The sequence below is a fragment of the Choloepus didactylus genome, chromosome 8 (assembly GCF_015220235.1).
Source record: "Choloepus didactylus isolate mChoDid1 chromosome 8, mChoDid1.pri, whole genome shotgun sequence".
Classification (NCBI taxonomy): domain Eukaryota; kingdom Metazoa; phylum Chordata; class Mammalia; order Pilosa; family Megalonychidae; genus Choloepus; species Choloepus didactylus.
The window spans coordinates 119,931,257-119,956,699 of NC_051314.1; the positions used below are offsets into that span (position 1 = coordinate 119,931,257).

The 25,443-nt window shown below is 42.0% G+C and overlaps 1 long non-coding RNA gene across 1 annotated transcript in view; it reads right to left on the reverse strand.

Moving 5' to 3' along the window:
- LOC119541783 overlaps window positions 1–22,401 on the reverse strand; it is a 46,313-nt gene extending 23,912 nt beyond the window's left edge. Inside the window, exons 1-2 of the long non-coding RNA XR_005218351.1 lie at window positions 22,301–22,401; window positions 21,476–21,606 (exon numbers count right to left, since the gene is read on the reverse strand). This is a non-coding gene — a long non-coding RNA (uncharacterized LOC119541783). The remainder of the gene's footprint in view (window positions 1–21,475; window positions 21,607–22,300) is intronic.
- Between the last annotated feature and the right edge of the window lie 3,042 nt (window positions 22,402–25,443).

Below are 25,443 nucleotides of genomic sequence, written 5' to 3' on the forward strand. Positions count from 1 at the left end.
CCTGTTTGCTCAGCAGAGAGTATAAGAGGCCAGGACCAAGCAAATAAGTATATGGAAGTCCAAGTTCCCTTCAACGCTAAGAATCTAGGATTCTCCTCTCTGGGCCCCAAGGATCCAGCATATATCAAGTCAAACAGGAACACAGTATTAACTCAGAAAAAGCAAGAAACATATTGAAGCTTAAATGCTATTGTAACCCCCATGATAAAAGTTTTTTTATTAAGTTTATTGAGGGCCCACTAATATGCTAAGTACTTTATAAACATTATAACATTTCATTTAGTATTCACTACAACTCTACAAGATAAGTATCATTATGTTCAATTCACAGGTGAGGAAACTACGGCGCAGGAAATTTAAAAAGCCTGTCCAAGGTTTTACAACTAGTAAGTGGCTGAACCAGGTTGGTCTGACTTCCCAGCCTGTGAATCCCATGCCGCCTCTCCAAGAATATCCACATAGCGTGATAGATACTGACCTCTAAGACCTGGAGCTTCTCCCCCACAGCCCCACAAGGCTGCACCCACTTCTGACTCTTACTGGAAGAATTTCTCCCAGTCAGGTAAGTGTGTGCTGCCTGTCCAAATACCCTAGAAAATAATCACAAAATCTTAAGGACTTAGACTTACAAAGTCAAAACCTCTCATTTTATTGAAAAAGAAACTGAGATCCAGAGAGGTGAAATCAGGTTCCCAAAGGATATCTGTGGTCCCATGTTGGAAAGTGCAGTTCTCATGATTATTCACCACAAAGGTTGCTTTCATCATTCTATGGCCTGCATGACATCGCATTGTCCGTGGTCCTGGTACTTCAGGATATCTCTTCTGGCCCCAGTATCCAGTCCCTGGTGAGAGACAGATACTCAGCCCCGAGCACCAAGCCCTAAAATGGCGTTCTCTTTCTGCACTGATATCATCAGTCACATTTTGTGGCATTATTTTAATTGCTATCCTATTTTTGGAAAAGTAGATGGCTAAACATAAGCAATTTTTTCTTAGCATTTTTTTTTTTTTGGTTACTGAAGCAAAGTACTCAGTAAATAAGGGCTGATTTGCATGACATTTTGCATGAATAGTGATGCTGAATGAACAAGGTAACAGACTTGAACTTTTATAGGCATTCTATTCAATTTTGTTGTTTGTTTGTTAATTCCCAGTAGATTTCCGCTGACACTAAAATCGACCACAATTTGGGAGGCCTCTGGTGGCTACAATGGGAAAATACAAAAGCAATTATAAGCTGTGTGTGTGTGCTCAGCTAGGTGAAGTATGCCTTTATTTTTGCACATTTGGCTGGACCAATTTTCCTGGCAACAGGGATCCTGGTTATGCTTTGAACCCAGGTAGCTTCAGAGTTTCAGGCATTATCAGGGACTTGCTGAGAGCCAAAGAGGACTCATGCTGTGCTTTCCCAGGTTGGAAATGGTCCAAACAAAACCAACAGAAATCCAAGGGCAAGAAAACCCACGAAGGCCAAATAACCACAAATCTTATATTCTAGAGGTGGTAATGTATTCCAAATTTGGCTTGCATACTAAAACGATAGCAAGTTCCACACTGACCTCACAAAAAAACTAAGTAAAAGACTTTCAGGGTCTTTTCCATCAGCACAATCAGAATGCTCACTCACCCAAGAAATTTGCCCAGTGTGACTGTTTATTCATATAACTCACCCCAGGGCATAATTGCAGAGAATAGCAATGATGAATGGCTAGGAGAGAACAAACAAAATATAATTATAATTCTACCCTGCATTTAAATAATGCTTTTCCTCCCCAGAGCTCTAAATGCCTTCACAGATTAGAAGGTAAAGGTGGGTATTATTATCCCCATTTGTAGATAAGGAAAGAAAGTCAAGATGTAAGCTATTTGTCCAGAGACTCAGAATAAAAGCCTGTTACAGGTAAAAGATACCATTGGCATTATCCATACAACCCCTTCATTTTTCCAATGAAGTCAGTGAAGTAACTTTTCCAAGTCTGTGTCCTTAGTAGCAAAGTAATACACCTCACCCTCCATGGAGCAGCAAACAAAACCTAAGGCTCCTGACAACCCAGGAAATAAGCCATTCCCATCTTCAAGTCCAGCTTTTCCAGGAACATTGCAGCAATACTGGGACCTCCCACCCAACAGCTCAAGATTCGGGTCTCCCAGGAATCCCCAGGGTCATGGTCAGAGATGAGGTTAACTTACAGAATCCCAAGGGATTTCATTGACTTCACAAAGAGAATAGTCAACACGATAATGCAAGATCTTTCACAGCAGTAAACTTTGCCAAAAGCACACAGAGAAATGCCCTCTCCGTGTTATAACATATTATAATAGCTCTCAAATTCCCTGCCTGATTCTGCTTCTCCACCATCATCATAGTTACCCACATCGCATAATAAGCAGAGAAGATGATACCAAGAGGTATGGGAAGAGTGTCCTTGAGCGTAGGGATTCTCTCTAAGAGTGCTGCCCACCTTTCCTGGGCTTTGATATGCCATGATATGTAACCCTAGGCAGCCAGCCCTTCAACCCTTACTCCCACCATCTGTCAGGATCTGGAGGCCCCTGATGGCTTTGGTCTGGGGGCCTGTTGGTGTGTTGCTGAACTGCAATGGCCAGTGCATTTCTCCTGGGATGTAAGAGGCTGGGCTGTCTGAAGGGAGAAGCTGCAAGCCAGGGAAGAAAGGGCAATGTGCTAAAAGAAAAAAGCTGAATCCCACAGCACCTTCTCGCTTTGCAGCTGTGGCTGTGGCAGCCTGGCCTCCCTTGTTTGACAGTAGACTCGTGCCTCTCGGTGGCTGGGAGTCTGCTCCCACAGTCAGAGCAGTAGACAGAGGTTTGAGCAGAGGCTGCAGCTGTGGCCTCCCGGTCCATCCCCTGCCTCTCTCCTGGCCATCTTGCCCAATCTCTCCTAGGCCCAGAGCTATTCTTCATACCCTGAGGCATCTGCCTCTGGTCTGTGGTGAGCTCCTACCACAAAGAAAGGCGGGAAACTCCAGCCCTCCCTCTCCCCCATCCCCTGCCCTGTCACCCTCACTTTTGGATCTCCTTGTTTAGCCAAAACCCATTTCCCTGCTTACAAGAGAAAGGCAGAGCGTTGAGGTCATGTACCAGATTTTGAATTGGGGCCTTTTTTTCCCTCAGGTGTAAATGTCCTTCCCATCCTTACATCAGGGATAGATCCTACCTGGCAAAAAATGGGGATGATAAAGAATTTCAATTCTAATTTTATCACAACATGTTCTAAGGCACAGGGGATGCATAACATCACAATAATTTATATATTCCATAAATATTTACCATGCAAAGGCCACTATCCAGGGGAATGAAAAGGGAAAGGAATGATGAGGGGCACTGAGTTATTGACAGAATCCCTTTACCCCTTTAACTGGTGCTCAGTTCAGCTCCCCTGATTTTGTAGCTATGTTTTCCATTTATGCCTCCCTAACAGGAAGTTTTGTCAAACTTCTTAGGACATGTACATTATGGGGCATGCCCTTGAACCCCTGAACCTAAGGGCACCTGCACCTATCATTGCCCCCGATTTCCCCCTTACAGACTGTCCTCACATCCTGGTTCCCAGCCAGTGGGCAGCCCCAGTGGCACTGGCGTAATCGTATCACAACACCCAGGTCTGGGTTTCTTAGGAACTTAATATCTAGGTTAAGAGTTATCCAGACTTCTGCTTTCCCTTCCTCTCCTTCCTGCTGTCCACATTTGGGCCATTTTACTGCTTATTAGCACTTCGGATAGAGGACATGAAGGAGTAAATGTGAAAATCTGATTAGTCGATTTTGCTATTTTCTGGAAGCAGTGGTAAAAGATGGGTTGCAAAAGAAGGCAAAGCTATGAGCTATTGAAATCTGTAGATTTCAATTAACCTTATTCCCCACAGAGAATTGAGAATTGACAATAAAGTTATTTTCTGTGCAACCTTCTTCAGAGAAAAAACAAATTTTCTTTTCTGCTGTCATCTTCACACCAGGTTGGCCAAGGCCCATATACAATCCATTCTCCCTGGCCAGCACCAGGATCTCAAAGCCTGGCAGGTGTGCCTGCAGACAACCCACTGTGCACACATGCGCCACCATCGATGCTGCGTCGTTCCAGCCTGTCACTCCAGCCCGACCCTTCCTACACAGGCTTCATGCCAGGGGCCCCTCCACCTGTTAGACTTGCCTCTCACTACCCCTGAACACACCTTGCCCTCTCCTGACTCCACTCCCTTTCTTCCTTCTAGGGTTATAATAGTTTCCAAGGCCTGTGTGACAGAGTACCACAAACTGAATGGCTTAAAACAACAGCTTGTCTCAGTTCTGGAAGCCAGGGTCCAAACTCAAGGTATTAGTAGGGCCAAACTTCAGCTGAAACCCATAGTGGAGAATCCCTCCTTGCTTCCTCTAGCTTCTGGTATTTTCCAGTAATGCTTGGCATTCCTTGGCTTGTAGATGCATCTATCTCCATCTCCATGTGGCCTTTCTTCTTGTTCCCATCTTCACATAGCGTTCTCTCCCCTGTGTCTCTGTCTGAATTTTCTCCTTCTTCTAAGGACACCAGTCATAATGGATTCGGCTCACCCTACTCCAGTTTGGCCTCACCTTAATTAGTAACATCTTCAGAGACCTTATTTCCAAATAAGGTAGCATTCAGGGAACACGGGGCTAGGACATGAGCACACCGTTTGGGGGGACAGAATTCAACCCATAACAAAGCTTCTGCCCAAAATGCCTGACTCCTCTCCTAAATCCAAATCTCCAAGGGCTGGCTCAAGTCCAGGAACAGCATGAAGACCCCAATGGTACCACCTGGAACAGTGCTTTGTACACTCCCTCACAGCCTCATGTTGTCCTCTGGCCATATAATGTAGGTAAGTCCTGTCTCTTCCAAAGGGTTTAAATAGCACAAGGGCAAGGACCAGCCAGGTGCCCGGGGTCCAGACCAATCCAGCTTCAAACCTGGCCCTGCAACTCCTTGACTCTGTCTACAAGTAAGCCTCAGTTTCCTCCTCTAAAAAAGGAGACTGAAAATAGAATCTACTTCCTAAATTTGTTTTGAAACCCAAATGAGATGACGAATGTGAAGAACTTGGGAAAGGGCCTGGCAGAAAATAAGTTCTGGGTGCACGACGATTATCACCATTGTCAGCCGTGTCCCCACAGCCCTGGCCACAGCTCTGGGTACCTACTCAGCCACCACTTGGGACCTGCTCTGAGTGGGCCCCTTGGGTTATACTCTGCTAGGAGAATCCCAAGGCTGTGGGGCATGAACCTCAGTGCTTGACTGAATTTTCTGTAAGCTTTCTCTTCTGGTTGGTACAAAGATCTCTCTCTCTATATATAGGATGCACACTGTATCCAAGAGGAGCCACTTCCATGCGGTTGGAACAATTAACACTTAGTGATCCAGGATCAAATGGTTACAGGGTCAAGTTCAGAACCAGCTCCTTCCCTCCAGATGAGTTTGTCCCAGAAGGATCCTCAAGTCTCATGCAAATACGGCTACTAGGAGACCCAGCTCATAGGTTTCTTGATTTTTCCAGGCTTGTGTGAATGTACTTAGACTTAAAAGAGGTGTCCTCCCCACCCTCCATTTTAATTACAATTCGAGTTAAATTACGATCCCTTCAAATGTGACAATTCATACCTCTGGAATCATTAGAACTTCCGACCACTGCCACTGCTCCGTCCTCCCTCCCCGTCTCCTCCCTTGCTCCTCCTCCTCCTCCTCTCCCTGGGACTCCGCTTCCCGCATCACTGTGCCCACTGCCTCGGCTATCTACTCTTCCATGTTTTACAGGCAGCGCCACCTTCTGGACACAGAGTCAAATGCACTTTCCCTTCCAGTAACAGCATTAACCGGATAAGCAGATGGCAGCTCTGCAATAGTTAGTATTTTCTCTTCTAAAAACAAGGGGATAAACACTGTAAGAGAAATATGATTGGCCAAACATACACAAGACCTATAAATAAGGGAAAATAAATTTGATTTTAGATAGTCTTTTACCTTAAAAATGTGACAGGTTCACTGCACATTAACATGTCATTTTTTTTATCTTATTTCTCCTTTTAAGCAACCTCTCATGGGAAAGTGTAGGCTTCATAATTTGATGCAATGGTATTTCTTTTTACCTTGATATAAAAATAAAAATATATATTGGTATAAAAAAATCCTAAACCAATCCTGAGTCCCTTCCAAAATAAATTAGACAAAAGGACGTCAATCAGTCAAGCGATATCTAGAAGAGGACTTGGATTCTTCTCTCAATGGAAATACCTTGTTATTATAGAATAAAATCCCATGGCCAATGGATTCCACTCTTCACCTAGTCTCAGAAAAAATATCCAGGATGGTATCCTAGCTACCCTGTTAATGTACAACTCATATTTAAGAGTAAGTCACCTAAGGAAGGTTCTTTTTTTCTGAAAGGGGCTTTCCAGTTGCAGTTTTCCTCTTAGTGGTTTTGAATTTATGGTCTGTGGTATGTAAAGCTCTGTATCTAAGCAGCTGTTTTCTTGCTGGTTTTAAATCCTCAAATTTAATAATAGTAGCAGCAGTGGCTAGCAATTACGGAGCACCCACTAAAATACACTATTCTAAACTTCTTACACATCTCAGCTTACTGAATCATGACAATAATTCAACATGGTGGTAGTACTGTAACCCGCATTTTAGATATGGAAACTAAGATATGATAGAGTTAAATGTCGAAGATCACACAGAGCGAGGACTTGAACCCAGCCATCTGGCTTCAGAGCCTATGAATTCAACCACTCTGATATTCAGCCTAATAATAGATCAGCATCTCCAAGTGAAAGTCCCAGGCTACATGAAGGAACTACTGGACTCCATAGTTCTTTCATGTCTTCTACTCTTCCATCAATCCATCCATCTTTCCAGTTGCAATTCTTATCCCAAAGAGGGGAAGAGGAGAACAGAACTAACTTTTACTAAGGACTTCCTGTATACTAGAAATTTAATTTTCCAAAACACTATGCTGTAGGCATTATTCTTATCATTCTCTTACAATAGACTAATTTTTTAAAAACTATGTTTTAAGAATGTAGGAAAAAAAAAAAAAAAAAGAATGTAGGAATTGTGCCCAAGTTCAGATAACTAGCAAGGAGCTATCACATGGGTCAAAGGCACATCTAAGTTAAGTAGATGCCTGTATAGATAGAGAGAGACTGGGAAATAGAAGAACAGAGGACAGGTGAGGCAAGAGAGACAAACACAGATGAGACTCAGGGTTCTTAACCTGGAGTTTCTGAGGGCCATGGATTCCCTGATATTATATGCAAAGTGTCATGTAGATATCCATTTTTCTGGGGAAATATTCCTGAACTTTCTTCAGATTCTCAAATGTGCCTGTGCCCCAAAATAGATTAAGAATGACCAATTTCAATATAGAACAGAATGATATACACGTACAAACCAGCCGTCTTCTCTGTTCTGTCTTATGTCACCATCTCCGACAGTCTACATTCTCCCTTTTGATCAAAATACAAAAGAAGACAAAAAGGAAGCCAAGAACATCAAAAGACTCTAAGAATATCTTAGGGACTCACTGATGCAGTCTTAGTTACTTTCATTTCTTACCATGCTATGTACTAGATATTAATTCAAACATAGCTAAGGGAAGAGAGGAAGAGAACCAACTTTTACTAAGGACTTCGTGTTTACTAGACATTTAATTTTCCAGGAAACCCTATGCTGTAGGCATTATTCTTATCATTCTCTTATGATAGATCAATTTTTTTAAAAAACTGTGTTTTAAGAATGTAGGAATCATGCCCAAGTTCTGATAACAAGCAAGGAACTATCACATGGGTCAAAGGCACATCTATCTGAAGCTATAAACCTGGGTTCTTCTCTCTGCTCCATTCTACCTTGAGAAAGGCAGGCAAGAGCTAATCATCATGTGCACCTCTAATAACCTTAGCGAATCTTTCCAGGGTCTGTCATAATGAATATGGGTATTTGTGTATGTGTGTTCTTAGGACAGAGTTACGAGGTGGATCCATTAGCTCTGAAGCATGGCTTGTTCAATGACTTTGCATGCAGGGAAAAAAAATTCAGTATTGGGAAATTAAATAGCTTAAAGCTACTGTTATTCCTGGTTCCTGAATCCTTCTGTTAATTCATCACCATATTCCACAAATTACATTGATCAATATTCTATGCTAGGCACTGGGTAGAGCCCTTCTAATATCATCTCCAAGAGACCCCAAAGTCCCTGCTCTCAGAAGCTCACTGTCTAGCAGAGACCACAGGCATGTGATCAAATCATTGCAGTACTGTGGAATAAGTATTAAAATATAAGAATATACTGAGTCCAATGGTAGGTCAGAGGAAGAGTTTGGTAGGGCCAAGATGCTTCAACTGGGCCTTGAAGAAGAAGGAGTTCCCAGACAATGTGAGGAGGGACATCCCAGGCAGAGGGAACAGCGTGTGCAAAGGCATGCCACATCTGGAGAGCTATAAATAGTTCAGATCAATTTATTTAGTGCTGGTTCTGGAACTCCATCTTTTGGCTGACCTGGTCACTCTGTGCTTTGCTTCCATAAACTAGATTCCAGGAATCTGATCTCTTTAGTCTTTTGACTCTCCCAGAGCTTTTGAAAGTACATAAACTGCTTATGTTTCCTGAAAATAATAAATCTCCAGGACCAGTTGCAAGAATTATGAGTTGGAATAAGCACAAGTTTATCTGCCACCTTGGTAGAGGTGTGCACAGCCTCCTACTGTCAGGAAACAACTTGTGCTCCTGGACATCATATTCTTTTTTTTACCACAATTAGGACATTGGTACCCTTAGGGAGTGGCAATGCCTGCTGTCAAGAGACCCGTAGAGGCAGCTAAAGTGGGTCATGATCGTCAACTTTTCTGAGCTACGAGTTTCTTCGGAGATATCTGAGTGCTGTAATTGCACCACAAATGAGATTCAAGAAGTTCATGTGACCCCTGAAAATGTTCATAAAATTGTGAATTATATACCTTCATCTGGGGAAAAGGGCTATACCTTACATCAGATTCTTCAGGAGACCCACAACCTGCCCCACTCCAAAACAATATTAAGAATATGTGCTTTAAGGAGTAAAAGATCCTATGGATTTAAAAGGGCAGACCAGAACTACAACTCTTATGACCCAGGTGGCTTGATGTATATGGCTCAATGATTTTCCAGAAATAATAACTGTAATCTGATTCCTAAAATTCCAACAGCTTCATTTTATCATTGCTGGGTTAGGTCTCTTCTCAAAATATTTGGCCAAATGAACAGTTTTCTCCCTGCTAAGGCAGCCTTGGGATCAAGGATTGGCATTAGGAGACTTGGAGCCAATCTGGTCTTGGCTCTGACACTCACCTGCTGAGTGACCTTGAACAACTCACCACTGCCCTGAGCCCGTTTCCCTCTGGGTCAATCGCAAGGCCCGACTCTGGCAGCATGGTAATCAGTGACTAAATTCCTGCCATTGGCCAGTTGGTGTGGCATTGCCCCCAACTGCTCTCCAGTGCTCTGTGAACAGGTAACACGTTAAGCCTTCCTTTCATGCCCCCTCTAATGGAGCTAGACAGCCATGCAGATTAGCAAAGGCCATGCAAATTCGCTTGGCTGGGATAGGAACACACTCTGCAAAAGGAAGAATTTTAATACGATTCAAAATTAAGAACCACAGACTTCACCATGATTCTTTAGGCTTTGGATGCTCACTGCTATTGGAGAAGACACCACTGAGCAATTAGGAGTGGGAAACGGTCAGGGGCAACTTTACAGGATAGTTTGAAATGTATTCCCAATTATTTTTTTTTTAACTCATATGATTCATTAAGGCTGTTTAAAACACCCTTCCATGAGAGGTGAGCTGCAATCATTTTTATTACCTATGCCCATCTCACACGTTAGCTATATTTCACACATCAGGAAATCAGCTTCTACAATGAAAGAGACAGTTTGAAGTAATGAAAAAAATATATTAGACTGGAGCCAGGAGACCTAAGTTGTGGTCCCAGTTCATCCATTAACTAGCTCAACAACTTTGAGTTATGATTACCAGGTATAATCATATCACTCTGTTCCATCACTCTGTCCTCCTTGATTGGGGGTTATTCTAGGTCAAGGGCCTTATCACCTCTCTGTATCCCTGCTTCAGGCACAATATCTGTTACATAGCAGGCAGTTCATTAACGTGTTGACTGGATGGACAGAGAGGTAGATGGATGAACGAATAAAGTCACATTCTCTTTAGGCCTCAGTTTTCTTATCTGTGAAATAAGATCTGCCACATAAGGTTGTTTTCACAATCACATGAAATACTATGCATTAAGCGTCATCCTGCTGAAGCATCAGAAGAGACTAGATAATCTGAGAAAATAAATCTCTGATGATGGAGCAGTGGTTGATAACAGATCTGTGTTGAGGTGCTAATCCTCCCAGATTGTATCAGAGGCTTTGAACTTCTTGATCCAAAAAAGTAGGTAATGATGGATGTTTCACACTCTTGGACTGAAGGAGAGATTCGGGGACAGATGTCCTATGAATCACTCCATTAGTCAATAGTGCCCTCCACCAAACCATGTGCCTCCCAATCCTGCAAAGTACTTTCTTCCAAGTTAATTCTGATTAAAATGACCATCAAAGGTTAAAAAAAAAAAAAAAGTAAAATGGAAGAGAGGTTGTACAAGAACGAGAGTCTGTATAAAAGGCTTACAGGAGAATATGATGTCAGGAGGTCATTCTGTCCAAGATTATTTGGACTGGGTGGAAGAAATCTAAGTCTGGCTGACCGGGCTACCTCTCACTCCCTCAACCAATGTCCCATCCTTGATTCCTCCCAGCAGGGCTGGACTGGGCCTCCTCAAAGCTAGGGATACTCATTTGACGTGCCCTCCCCTGGCTGGGCATGCTAGGGTTTCAGAGGGCACAGAGAACAGAGCTGCGGTCACTGTGTCACAGCGTGTGCTACTGTCCACCTCCCCACTGGGGAGCTGCACAAGCTTCACTGACTAACTGAACTTCACTGACCGAGCTTCGAGGGAGTGTGAATACTGCCACAGGGGTGGGCCCCAGGGTCTGAAGAAAGGACAGGGCAGTTTCTCTCTCTTTCACGGACTGGAAGACACCATGGGTACTGAAGAGTCAGCAGCCTGAGAGCGTGTGAATGCCTCAGTGCCAGCAAGGATTTGAAGCCACCGTCTCTCTCTGGCTCAGGGTGCTCTTATGGGAAATGGGTTTTGCAAACTGGAAGGCACCTATAAGCTACAGAAATGACATCCTCTGGGGAGAATTCTCTGCAGCTGTAACCTAAACAGTCTCCAGCAGTGCTTTAGAGTTCCTTGAATGCCCCTCCACCTTCCTCCCTCAGGGGCCTTTGAATGTAGATAACAATGCTCTTGGACCATTCCCATTTCCATTTGGTACTTAATTTAGTTTGTGCAGAATTTTAACCATTGTCTCATTCATTCATTTTTTCATTCACCTTAAAGCAATTATGTGACAGTATATCCATTTAATGCTTTTTATAGAATGACAAGTGGTATATTTTAGACCAAAGGATTTAACTCGAGGGAGTGGGGAGATGGGGTGAGGGATGGGGGACTGCTGTATCATTTCACTGACTTTCTACAGAGGCCAACTTAGCTTGTGCAAGTTGAGTGCAAAGTCAGTTTTGAAGGTAATCCTTTTTGATACATCTCCTCTGAATTATTACAGTGGACATTGCGGTTGCCTCTCAATGTCCTCTCAACATCCACTCCAACCCCATTCCCCCATTGCTGAGGGTCTTACGGTGAGTAGATCTCACTCCCAGCTCTAAGGGGGTGCAGGGTGGGGACTTGATTGGAACTTTTCATGTTGAATGATTCAGTCAGTGCTGGGAAATGAATTGAGGCACTAAAGTCAATCAGCACTAGTCAGTCCCTTGGCCATGAGGGTGGGTACAAGATCCAAGGTATTTAAAAATACAACCAAAGAAACAGGATTGTTTAGAGGAGGGTGAGATTGCTTCTAGCTGAGGAATCCTGGGCAGACTTCACAATGAGGGCGACACATGAAAGAGTCATAGAGAAAGTAGAAAAGAGAGGTTGAATTTGTGAGAAATTTTGAAAATAAATCCATTACTTAATGACTTGTCAGATCTGGGAGTTCAAAAGAAAGATGAATCAAAGATTACTTATAAGTAGTATTTTTTAAACTGCAATTCATATATCTTTAGTGGGTCATGATCTCAGGGAGTTTGATTGCAGAGCTCATAATCTGAATCATTACTACCCTCTATCTCTTTTTTTGTGCTTGTGTTGGTTGGAGAAATAGAGGTTCTGCAATGACATTTTGGTGGGGAATGGACTAGAAATCTTGGTGCGCCATGGAAAGGTGAAGATGAGCCCACCAGAGGAAATCGAAGAGAATCCTAAAGCAAGAGCTTGACGATGGCATTAGCAGATTATAAACACTTCCTAGTCATCGCCCAGAAGCACTCAGGAAGGACCCTGGAGCTCCTGTGTGGGACACAGGAGATATGTGCATGTGAACAGGATGGGTTCTACTCTGAAATTTATTAATACATGCACAGTGTCTTTCGCCTGGGTACTCAGTAATTGGTAGCTATATATGTTAGGGCTTCTTGCCATTTTCTGATATTCTTTCCAACATCCCTTGAAGGGCAATCCATATTTTCACTCAATGACCAGGGATTAAACTCAGATTCATTGACTAGTATTTTCAGGTCAGCAAGTTAACTCTGTGGCACAAGCCTCCCCTTTTCTGTCAGTGTTACCTCTAAGGATATTTGCAGTTTCCCAAGATGCTTTATGTACTAGAAAATAATTATATTTATCCACAAATAAATAAACCCAAATGAAATCAGATTTTCTCCATTAATAAAAAGATTTGTGAGAATATTCTTTTTGATCAAGGTAATCGAAAGAAGATGGAGGAATGTGGAATTCATAGTGAGCAGTTAGTAGTCAATACCAGCAGAGAAAAACAAATAATAGAACAACATGTGATCATTTTGTGTCTGTGGAAGAGGAAAGCCAGTAAGAAATTTAGGCATGAAAAGACAAGATAACTTCCCACCCCCAACCCCAACAGAAAATAAGCTGCTTATCAGGCTTGGTGAGTCTATGATATATGGTCAGCCTTATTAGCATATCTTAATTGGGAATTAGGCTGTCATCAGCAGAATATATTGTAAGTTAAAAACTTGGGAGGTAAAAATAATTCATTTAAATTCTAGAGACATTTCATGTTTCCTACTTAGGTCCTTTGCAGTATTTCCCTTTTTCTTTTCCTCTTTTCTTTCCTGTTATTCATATCTTCTTTCTATTTACAGCCATACCTTCAACATCCCTGTTCCCTCTCCTACCCTCATAAGTTACTTCATTTCTCTCCCTTCTCTGTTGTATATTGCTTTTCCTTTATCTCTACCTGTCTTTGTTCATTCTCATTCATCTCTCTCATTGCCTTTCCCATTTTCTGCTCACTACCTCCCTTTTTCTTTCCTTCTCCCTCTCTGCCACTTGTTCACACAAGCTTGGTCTCATATAAAAACTAACTTAAAATAATGTCTTTGCTGGTTGCAAATTCCATTCGTGTAGCTTATGCCCAGGGATTTAGAATTGCTTAAGATTGGATGCATCTCACAGCTTGTAGCTCTAAGCTGCAAATGTTTTCTTGACCCTCTCTGACTTCACACAACTGGTGGAATAGCATTATCCATTATCTCCTGGTAACAGGGATGGGAGGAACACCCTGATGAATATACATTTGGCCAAGACAGCATCTATATTATGGAAGACATCATTTGCTCTTAAAACAGAGGACACCAGCACCAGAATTCACAGCCTCATCTCTTAAATGTGTTTCCATATCTCTGCATTTAGTTAGCTCATGCCAGCAAGTGCCCCAATGGGCAACTCTTTCCTTGAGCTTGAGGGATAGTCATACAAGATGTTGAACTTGGCTCAGAAGTAGGTACCCCAATTACTCCAGGTAATAATCCTGGTTGATGGTCTGTTTGAAAGAGACTTTCAAATAAAACAAAGTAGCCATAGTCTGTGGGACTGGCTGTTTATCTCACCGACCTGATGGGGCTAGGAGAAGAATGTGGTGAGATACGAAATGTTTGCCAGGGTACATATACAGTGCCATTGATACAGGATTTGACTTTATTTTCGTGGGTGGTAGCCAAAACTGCAGAACCATACAGAGGGGCTTATGTTTGCCAGGAACATGATATTAATTATTTAGTGTCTTCTGAGGAGTGACCAGGGCTATTGGAATAATTTTACAAATTCACATGAGCATGAAAGATCTGACCCATGGTGGGTCACAGGGAGCACTTTCTCCTGAAAGTAAACCTTGAGAATCCCAAGTTCTAGCTGGTGCCCTCAAGGAACCTCTAAGCCTTGGCCCAAAGATGACTTTCAAGGTCTCCAACAAATCAGTGCCAAATGCAAATGTGTCCTGGACAATCAAGAAAATACCCTGGTAAAATGGTCTTCAAAGTACTTGAGATCCAACATTGGCCCAGGAATTATTCAGAAACCCCAGGGAATGTAGAAACCTGTCCCAAACCCACCTGACTCCAATTACTGTAAAAATTACACTCAGATGTTTAGCTTACATTGATGTAAGCCATAGAGCTAAGTGTTTACATCATTACGTCTTATTTACTAAACCATATGATGACAAGGTACAAATCAATGCACAGGATAATTGATCTCTTTTTTTCCCAGCAGGACATGCCCATGAGATAACATATTCCTCCGACACAATGGCTCAGACACTGGACATTCTGGATCTCCCACTGAGGATGGGTTGTAGGGACCTGGCCTGAAGCATCCCTCGGTACAGAATTTGATATTCCAAACTTAGCTACCTGCTGCTCTCTTCTGAACAAGAATGGGATCTTGTGTGTACAAGTTAGGTATCTAAGGAATAAAAGAACATGAAAAGGTTGTCCTCTGAGCCAGGCAAACCTTCTCCTCATGAGCCAAGAAGAGCAACAGAAGACAATGCACCCTATAATGCTGATCTCGGGATGTGTCTATGATACGGACAGACAGATTCCAAATATATAATTTCAAATTTAACTTTTTCTAAGGCATTGGCATTATTTTGGAAAAAACCTTCAGTTTTATGGTTAGGTCTCTTTCAGTGTTCACTGAACACCTAACTTGTTTGTTTATATTGGAAATAAGATATTTTCAAATTTCAGATGAGAAAACTGAGACAAAAGATCATCAACAGATACAACAAAGTGACTTGGCTAAAGATGAAATTTATATAAATGGTTGATGAATCTTCAGAACTGTGTTGTGTCCATTAGCTATTACTGGATCTTCTGTCTCAATAATTAGGTGAGCATTTATAACGCAGCATCGGTCTTATTAGTCTCAATTACTTATAATAAAGCTATCTTGGCATACAAATAAAAGAAAAATAAAAATCATTTAAAGGTAGGAAGCTGTTTGCAGAAATACAATTTCCCACACACGTGACTAATATTCTGATAATATCAATTTTTACACTTTGCCTTCTATCTTTGCACGTCAGAGGGTATAAAACATTATCTTAAGATCTTCACTTCAGTTGCTTTCATATAAACAAGGGGAATCAGAAGTCATGTCCATCATTCCCATAAGGAAACTAAGGGTCACAGAATTTCAGTGGAGACTCCACTTTCAATTTAGAGTAACTACATATCCCAGATTGCCCAAGGCAGTTCCAATTTCAAGGATTCTGTCCCAAAATCACTATATGTTGCCTCTTACTTCTTAGACCAGCCTGACTGGGCTCCAGAAAACACAGACTCCAGTCTCAGCACTTATATTCATTTCCCCATCAATAAATATAATTGACCTACTATGCACGTGACACTGTGTTAAAGTAAATGAAACAACATTCCTGCCCCAAAAGGAACCTATGAACCTGGCAAAGAAAAATCTGTAAAAAATAAACCTATTACAAGGCATAACATAATCACCACGGTGGAAATATGAACAATGGTTCATGGAAGCAGTGGATTTCAACAGGGCTGTGGGGGAGGGGGCAGACAGTTCCTGGGCCAGAGCCTTGCGCTGGCCTTGAGTGGTGTGGGATTCGGCCAGCAGGCAGAAGCAGGGGAGCGCATTTCAGATAGAGAGAACGGCATGGAGGCAGATACAGCTTTGATAAAGCAGAGGCATATTTCTGAGGTGTGGTCAGGGATGCCTTATGCATAATAAGCATGCACAGGTGGGGGGTGGGCAAGGAAAAAGCAGAAGAGTCAAAAACTGGAAAGGTGGGTTGAACCCAGGCTTTGAGGCTGGGACTTTGTTCTCCATATAATGGGGAGCCATTGAATGTTTTGAGCAAAGTTGTGGCCTGAGAAAATCTTAACTTTAGGAAAATGACTGTCTGCTTGAAGAAAGAAACTATGAAGAAAGGAGAGCAAGTCAAGGCTGATTTTTTCAAATGAGCCAGATACGGTGTGGCCTGAGACGGGATGCAGATTCCATGACTGACTGCATACGGAGACTGTAATTTCTGTGTCCCAGACTGTTATCAGAACTCTGGGCTGATGTCTCCTCTTGAAATAACTTGAGAATGATCCATAAACAGGTCTCTCCTTCATAAGGTCCGTCTATTCTCCTCAGTGTGTCATCTTTGATGTGGTCACCAGGGGGCATAGTTACACTAACAACAGAGGTGGCATCCAGAAGTACAGACATCAGAAATTAGAGCAGAACCAGGTTCAGGAGAGGGGGTGAACAAACCTGAGCTGCAGACATGGAATGTGTATAATTTTTGGAAACTTGAGGTGAGTTTGCAATATGGGCTAGAGAGAATGGAAATTTACATTTATTGAGTTCCTAATATATACCAGGCATGTGCTAGGTGCTTTACTATCCTTGCTAATCTGTACATGAATTCTACACAATGACTATGCATGGTCTTATTTTGCCTTAGTTTGCCAGGCTGCTATGATGAATACCACACAATGGGTTAGTTAAAACAATGGGAATTAATTGGCTCACAGTTTTGAGGCTAGAAGAAGTCCAAAATCAAGATACCAGAAAGACTTGCTTCCTCCCTAAAATCTGTAGCATTCTGTTGCTGGCTGTGGGAAACCCTCAGTTTCCTTGATTTTCCCATCACATGGTGATGTCCTCTCCTTTCAAATGTTCTTCCGGTTTCCACTGACGTCTGGCTTCTCTTGTGCGGCCTTCTTCAACTCCTGGCTTCTGTTTTCTTCTTTTTCTAAAGCCTCTAGTAATACGGATTAAGACCCACCCTGATTCAGCCGGGCCACACTTTAAAAATAACAACATCAAAAGGTCCTCTTTACAATGGGCTCACAGCCATAGGAGTGGGATTAAGACTAAGAACATGTATTTGCTGGGATTCATAATTCAACCTACCACATATTTTATAGCCTAGAAAACCAACTCTCAAAAGTTGATTTGCTGAAATATTTATTGAGCATCTCCTGTATGCCCAGTACTCTTCTAGGCACTTGGGATACAGTGAGTGAAGAAGACCACACCTGCTTTTATGAAGCATGCGTAACACGGGGAGAGGGGAGGGCCAATAAACAAGCAAACAAACAAATGAGTGACATAGTTCAGATAATGATAACTGTTACGAAGATGATAACGTGTGGTATTGTGAGAGAATATTAAGGGAAGGTGAGGGTGGAAAGGAACTCATTTAAATTGCTTGTTAAATGAAAGCCTTTCTAAGACGGTGCCGCTGATTTGAAATCTGAATGAGGAAAATGAACTAGTCAAGTGAAGACCTGGAGAAAGAGGGTTCCAGGCAAGGAGAACAGCAAGTACAAAAGCCCCAAGGAGAAAATAACCTTGACACTCTCCTGGGACAGAAAGGCCTGAGTAGGCTGGGTGCAGTGAGTGAGGGGACAACTGGAATGAGAAGAATGGGAGACGGGGGTGGGGGGCAGGTTGCAAAGGGCCTTGTAGGCTATTACAAGGAATTTGGATTTTATTTTAACTTACAGGAAATTATTCAAACCTAGGTCCAAGCCCATACCAAACACTGATAGGGCCCAGCACAAGTTTAAAGACAGGCCCCCAGGGCACATTTCTGTTCCCAATCTGCTCCATCCTGCACCACAAGGGACTTCGTATAGTGTGTGTGGACACCCTCAGGCCAAGTTCTGCCTCCCCCTCCCCCAACAGCCTTCCCTAGCTCTCTCCTCAAGCAGCAGGTGCTGGGCAGTCGCCCCTTGAAAAGATAAACCTGGGGAAGCAACCCCAGAAGGATGTTTGGGTCTCTTTGGGCAGGAAATCCCTAAGTGTTGTCTAGGAAGGGCCTGGGCTCTAGTTAAGAATGTCTCCTTGGCCTCTCCAACTCCACACCAGAGCAGAGCCCTCTAGGGTTCAGGGCCCAGGGCAGGGATCCTGGTTGTCCAGTTCTAAGAGGATACTGCCCAGGTCTATTTGACTTCAAATCCCAGCCTCTTTCCACTAAGCACATTTGACACAGTTAATGAGAGCTGCTCGTGAGCTCAGGGCTATCAAATCCAGCATGTCCAGATGACCTGGTAGCACAGGGAGCTGAATGGTGGCAAACTGAACATTGTGGGCAAAACTTAGGTCTGTACAAGCTCCAGGCCTAAACTGCAAGCTGGCAAAAATCTAGGTAGGAACTCAGTCTGTGTTCACCTGAAAAGTTCTGAGCACTTTCATTTTTCAGGGTTTTTGAACTTCCTTGCAATTCCCTCTTACATCCTACATTGCGCACATATAGACTCCCATACTAATCAATACCCATAGGGATGGTCTTCCTGAGAGTGATTCAATACGGGTTTCCTCCACCACATCAGCCCCCACCACTTGCCTTCCACCATTAGAAACTTATACTGAGACAGACACTCACCACATCACAAAGGCTTTTCATCACCCATATCCAATTAAAGTACAAACGTCCCTGCAAAGAGACACATTAGCGCTCATATCCACAAAAGCTCGTGGTCAGTGGAACGCCAGTGAAGATTCACAGACCACTTCCACCTGGAGTTGGAGTTGGAGGGGGAGCTGGCCACTAACAGGGAAAATACAAAATGAACTATGAGAGCATCGGTTTCCAGAACAAATGAACAAATGTCATTCACCAAACTCAGGTCCAGAGTAGAATGTGAAGGTACCATAAAGAGTAGAGACAAAAAAAAAGAGTCTAGCTTGATCTAAGGGAGAAAGAATAGGTAAGGGAAAGTGTATTACTTACATATTGCTGCATAACCAACTATCCCAAACCTAGTGGCTTAACACACCAATAAATACTCTCTCACACAATTTCAACAGGTCAGGAATTTGGAGGTGGTATGGCTGATAATTCCAGTTCAGGATCTCTTATGAGGTTGTAGTCAAGATCTTGACCAGGGCTACCATCATTCAAAGGCTTTCCTGGGGCTGGAGGATCTGCTTCTAAAATGGCTCACTCACATGGTCAGCAAGTTGACACTGGCTGTTGACCTCCATGGGGAGGTCTCCATCGGGCTGCTTGATGATTTTCATGACATGCCAGCTGGGTTTCCCGGAGCAGGTGATCAACGAGAAAGCAAGGCAGAAGCTGCTAAGTCATTTATGACCTAACCTTGGAAGTCACATACCAATATTTCTACAATATTCTATCAGTCATGTAGGTCAGCCCTATTCAAAATAGGAGCCAGGAAACTGCAAAAGGACATGATAATCAGAAAGCAAGAACCACTGGGGGCCCATCTTAGCAGCTCGCGCTCACAGGAAGTAGGAACACTTATTGAGTATATGTAATCTTACTACATCCTTTATTCTCCCAACAACTCTATGGATTAGTTACCACTGTTGTTCCCCAAAAGAAAAGCAAGGCTCCGATAGTCTAAGTAAAAGTTGTTCCAAACTCACAAACTTTTAATTACATAAAGCTCTCCTGGGTGGAAAATAAAGATCATAGGTAGTTAGGTGGGAATTCTAGCCCTAGCTGTGAATCCTTGGGCAGTTACTTAACCACTTTGTGCCTCTATCTGTAAGGTGGAAATAATACTATTATCTACCCTAATAGGGCTGTTTTAAGGGTGGAATGGATTAATAGCTGCAAAATTCTTAGGATGGTGCCTGGCACATGGTTTTATAAATCAGCCCATCCATCAATCAGTCATACTGGCAGTCCTCCATCTTTTCATTCCTGTCTGAATCATCCTCGAATCTGAGTTACGCTATGGAACTGTCTTTATTGTTTGCCCACAACAAATTTTACCCAAAAGTTTCAGAGGTTGGGGTTGTCTAGATTGCTGTATCTGAAAGTAGCAATCATTGCAACTATCTATGATGAACAGCATGACTTGTTTGCGTCTCTCTCCCTCCTCCATCATGAGCCTTCAGCGAAGCTCTATGTCCTTCTTTTCCTGTATACCCTGTACATCCAGCTCACAAATAAATGGAGGGCACACCCCTGTGGTATTAATAATGCTATTTTAGATGATGATGTAATGGCTTCAGAATCCAGGAGGCCTCCTGGAACTTCCCTCCACAAACCAGGCTGCTCCACCACATCTGGCAGGACAGAGCTCCAGTTGTGGGCTCCACCCTGCAAGGGGGGTGCTATTTTTAACCTTGAGCCTCTACAGATGACTTGTTATTTCAAAGGATGGTTGAGAACACCATGGCCCTGACCCTTTGGAATAGGAAAAAAAAAAAAAAAATTGCATGTATCCCTTTCAGGCTTGTCCTTTACCACTATCCTGCCTGATTCCAGTTTGATAACATTGCCTCTTTTCAGGTCAGAAAAAAAAAAAAGAAAAGAAAAATTTCTGAATGTGCCATCCATAGTAATAAAAAAGCACATGGTTTCTATTACATCAGAAAGCCTGCTAAGGGGCTGAGAGCCTTGGGAATCTGACAATATAACTAAAGCAGGTCCAGGATTTAGTTACTCTGCAGTAAAACCACATTTTTACTTAATATCATTTAAAACAAAATGCCATTTTTGCAAAATGAAAGACCTACTAAAGAGTATTGGAATGACCTTACGAAATTTTCTTGTAGTTTTTAATTGGTTTGACTATTCCCCAATTCACTAATAAAAAAGGATTATAAGAACATGACTATATCTTCTGTCTTTTTTTAAGTAAAATTGAATATCTTTTATAATAAAATTGAAACGATAAATTGATGATTTTCATTTTTTCCAAAAAAAAAATCTATTTTTATGAAGTGACCTCCATCTAATCCACTCTGTAAATGGAATTTAACAGAATCAAGAATATGTCTAACAGGGCATGAGCAGGGTAGTGATGTTTTGGCATAAGCGCCCTGGTGTCCTCAGTGGCTCACAGTGGGACATTTGCCAATTTTCAATACCTGATTTCTCTCTGCAGGCAACCTTCCTTTCCACTGAAGTGTGAGAAATGAAAATTAGAATGCTAAGTCTTTCCCTGACATCTAGTGTCAAAGTATGAAATAACAGACTGGAACCAGACACTCATTAGGACAAAGGTGCTAACCTCATTTGTTAACTGGATGACTTGGCATCCAGCAGGGCTGGCTCATGTCTTGTAGCCCCCACGGGCCCATCAGTAAGCAGCTGGCATCTCCACCACCTCACATGGAGCCCCAAAACAGCAGTGACACATACCTGGAAGACAGAAATGTATCATTTTTCTTATTCTAAAATAAGCCTTAATTATCCAAGACTGATGCGGCCTCTTCTGTGCTTATTTGCCTTCTGGTTGGAAAAAACATCTAAAATCACTGCTTATCTCTCGACATAATGCTTTTTTCTTCCAGATCCTCTGCAACCCACTCTCTGATTTCACATGACCTTTTTACTCTTGATTTCTCCGGCATGTGGAATTTACACAGAATTGTCTGTAAGGATATTAGGCTTGTCCAGGAAAACAGATGCAGCCAGGGGATGGGGAAAAACCTTCCAGAAAATCAGAGCCATAGTGTCCAAAGGATGAGAGCCAGCGAGTAGCTAGTCCATGCCCTTCCTCCAGGGGGGCGCACTGAAATCATTCCAAAATTGTTGACAGTCGATTGTTGATTATGATTATCAGATTGCATGAAACTTCCTCAATAACCCGTAAGAGAATTCAACAATGTTTCCTGCCAAGAAATTCTCCTATTTGAATACCCTATATCCCTCACGTTTCAATGAAAACCTACATCTTCTTCGTAACTCAAAGCAAAGATTCTTTTATCCTTTTATTCACTTAATTTTCCCAACAAACATTTACTGATTGTCTACTACTGCGTATTGGGCAATGCTTTTGGCTTTGGGAAAACAACGGGGAGAAAAAGTCAAAACAAGCCTTCGAGGCACTTACCACCAAGGGAGGTACACATGCCGTTAATTAGGTGAGGTCTCAATTTTCTTTATCTTCTGGGCCTTAAGCCGTAGTTCCTCAAAACAGCGTTTCTCTGCTCTCTAAACCTTGAGATCCCTAAGATCCCTAAGACTCTCCTGGTGCCCTTTTTCTGTTTGTTTTTTTAAACTCTTTCAAAGTAAGGGTTCTTAAACCTGACCGCAGGCCCTTCCTTCTCCTGCGCTCCCCTAACAAGTTGGTCTATTGGCGGGTCAAGTGAGTCCGGGAGTTAGAAGACAGCCTGTGATTGGTCAGAAGGCAGGCAGGGGTGGGAGTAAGAAGAGCCAATCCCTGCCACTGTAAGTGCAATGCAGCTGCCGGTAGGGGCGCTGTGGTGGGTGGAGAATGTTCTAGAAGGTAATGTAAACAGTAGGAAGCACTCTGCGCATGTATGACCAGATGCAGGAAATCTCATCCAACAAACTCTAGGACATTTTTTCTGATTATCAGTCTAATCAGCAATTATAAAACAGAATTTCTTAACAGCAGCTTTCTTAGCTCAAATTCCAAGTTAATACTCCTTTCTGAAAGAGAAAGAAAAGGAAAAATAGAAAGAAAGGGTGGGGGGAGAAGGAAAGGAAACAATAGCAATGTCAGTAAACACAAAAGATTAGCAAGTTCAAAAAACAGCAAAAATTATCTTTGAAAACCGTTATGTTTGGTTTATTGTATTTTTTCAGGGGTGAAATTCAAGCTATATGTAAATGTCTTAGTAGAACATGGTGAATTTATCTTTAAAAATGGTGAAAATTATTGCTGGCATCATTGGAAGAAATGCTTTTTTTAAAAACCCTCTTATTTTTCTATTTCAAATTTAATGGCTCTGGAATGTATGTTTATGAGCCAAATGGTACTGAGAAAAACGCTGCTCTTGAAACTTAGGAAATTCTTAAGGTTTTTTTAAAAGCACAGTTATTTCTTTTCATTTTATTTCATTTCATTTCATTTTCATCTACTTTGTGGTTGAAAGGCTATCCTTCAACAAAATAAACTATGCTAGTTGTCATTAGAAAAGGTAGAGAAATTAAATAATAGCGAATATTCAGATTATTAACAGGTCAAATTACCTGCCAATTTTTAATTAGTCTGTTATATATCCCCATATAATTTGGGATATATATGGCAAAGATAGACATGTAGACCCACGACAAGGAAGAAATTTCTTTAAAACTAAAGTTCAAACAGTGTGATTTGAAAAACAACATCTGTTCCTCTTGTCCAAGGCTTTTCATAATTTACTACAATGTAACAGCAAGTATTGATTTCTTCCCTTCAGCTTCTTGATCTGCCATTTATCACTGTTTACCTCCCAGAGTCTGGATGTCAGAAAACCACTGTCATCAGGTTTTTTCTTAATAATGCATACAGAGCTACAGAAGAAGCAGAGCTTTCAGTTACCTTCATTAGGGCACTATGAAGCCTTCCTCCGCCAATCAGCGTTCACCCTCAGCCTAGAGCCCAACTTTACCTTCTTGGATCAAATATATTGTACATTTTAAAGAGGAGGTCCTGGTAGAAAACCTTCCCTCATGTCTGGCTCCACCCAACTATTTCTTTTTATTCAAGCTTGTCAACATTCTGAGACTTTCTAGACTGCCTATGAAGCATTTGTTTGAGAGGACAACTAAACTTTGTATGTTAAAATAGTAGCAAAACCCCCAATTCCTTCACTAAAAGCTTTCCAAAGATGTCTCTTTGCTCAAAGCACCTGGATCCACTATCATCTATAAATTAAGTCTATTCTTCATGAAACTCGTTTAAACAGCTTAGTAGAATCATGGTGCTGGAAAGACCTTTGTTGAAAGAACTGGAAGTCATCTGGTCAAACCTCCAGCCCTCAAAAAGTTTATATGTCTAATGCTAAGGTAGCAAACACGTATCTTCACAAGTTAAAATTCCAAAGGACTGGTAGAGGCTGCCTGGAGTTCTGTACAAGGATTTCAAGGCTTGGCCCAAGCTCAGCAGGAAAGAGTTATTAGCTATTAGACCTTAGTAATGTCTGCCATGGGTATAGGAAGGAGTGAAAGGCTGGTTATGGCCTAAATTATCCAAGACAGAGCATTTTCTCTTCTCTTAGGTTTGTTCACAATCTTCCTCCACTGCGCGTTCTAGTGTTCTATCTTCTGTTGACCATCCTCTTATAAAAACCTTTCAGAAGCATGCCCCACCTTAGTCTGCCCTTCTAGAGACAGCAACAAACCTTTTCACCTTTCATCCTAGGACAACTTTCCAACCCTTTAATCATCTTTGTTATTTGTTCCTACAGTCACTCCAGTTTCTTCACATCCTTTTGAACACTGGTGACCAACACTGAATATAGTACTCTAATTCAGACTATAGTCTGACTAATTCAGAATGTAGACAGATTACTGCCTCTCATCTTCATATTTCTTCATAAGCCCTAACATCACATGGGCTTTTTCATAGTGTCATCACATTTCTAAGTCATCTCCAGGCCAGGCCGCAGTGACCTGTGTCCAGAGGTCGTGCCACATCTCTCCTCGGTGAGATTGGTGTACAGCGGCTCAGCATCAAAATAATTCATCCGAAAGAAGTCTCCATTTTGGGGGTTGGAAAATTTGGGCAACAGTAAAATGTCTTTTAAAAAGATGCATTTTTAAAACAAAGGCTGATGTTTAAAAATGTTCAAAAGGGAAATTCAGTTAAAGGCAACATTTTTTAAAAGCAAATTTAAGTAAATCAGATATTTTAAACAAGAAGCTTCATGGGATACCAAATTAAAACTTCAAATGCGTCCCGGCTCCTTGCCCTGTTCTCCTATCACCCACACATGCACACCACACCCCACCCCAACTGCCTCATTCCCTGCAGGGCCACAGGCTCAGGGTTGGAATCAACATAAAGGGAAAATGTGATGCCAATTTGAGGATGGTAAAATGGCAATAGAACAATTTAAAAGTAAAATTCAAAACAAGAAGGCAGATAAATTCAAACAGATAAAGAAGGGTTGGTCCCAAGGGAGTTGATCCAGGATGATGAATGTGCTCTGAAAAACTTAACTAGCCACAGTTTTACATGGGAAATATGCAGCCTCCTAGGAATTTATATTTTGGGGTACTCCAGGGACCTCCAGAACACTCTGG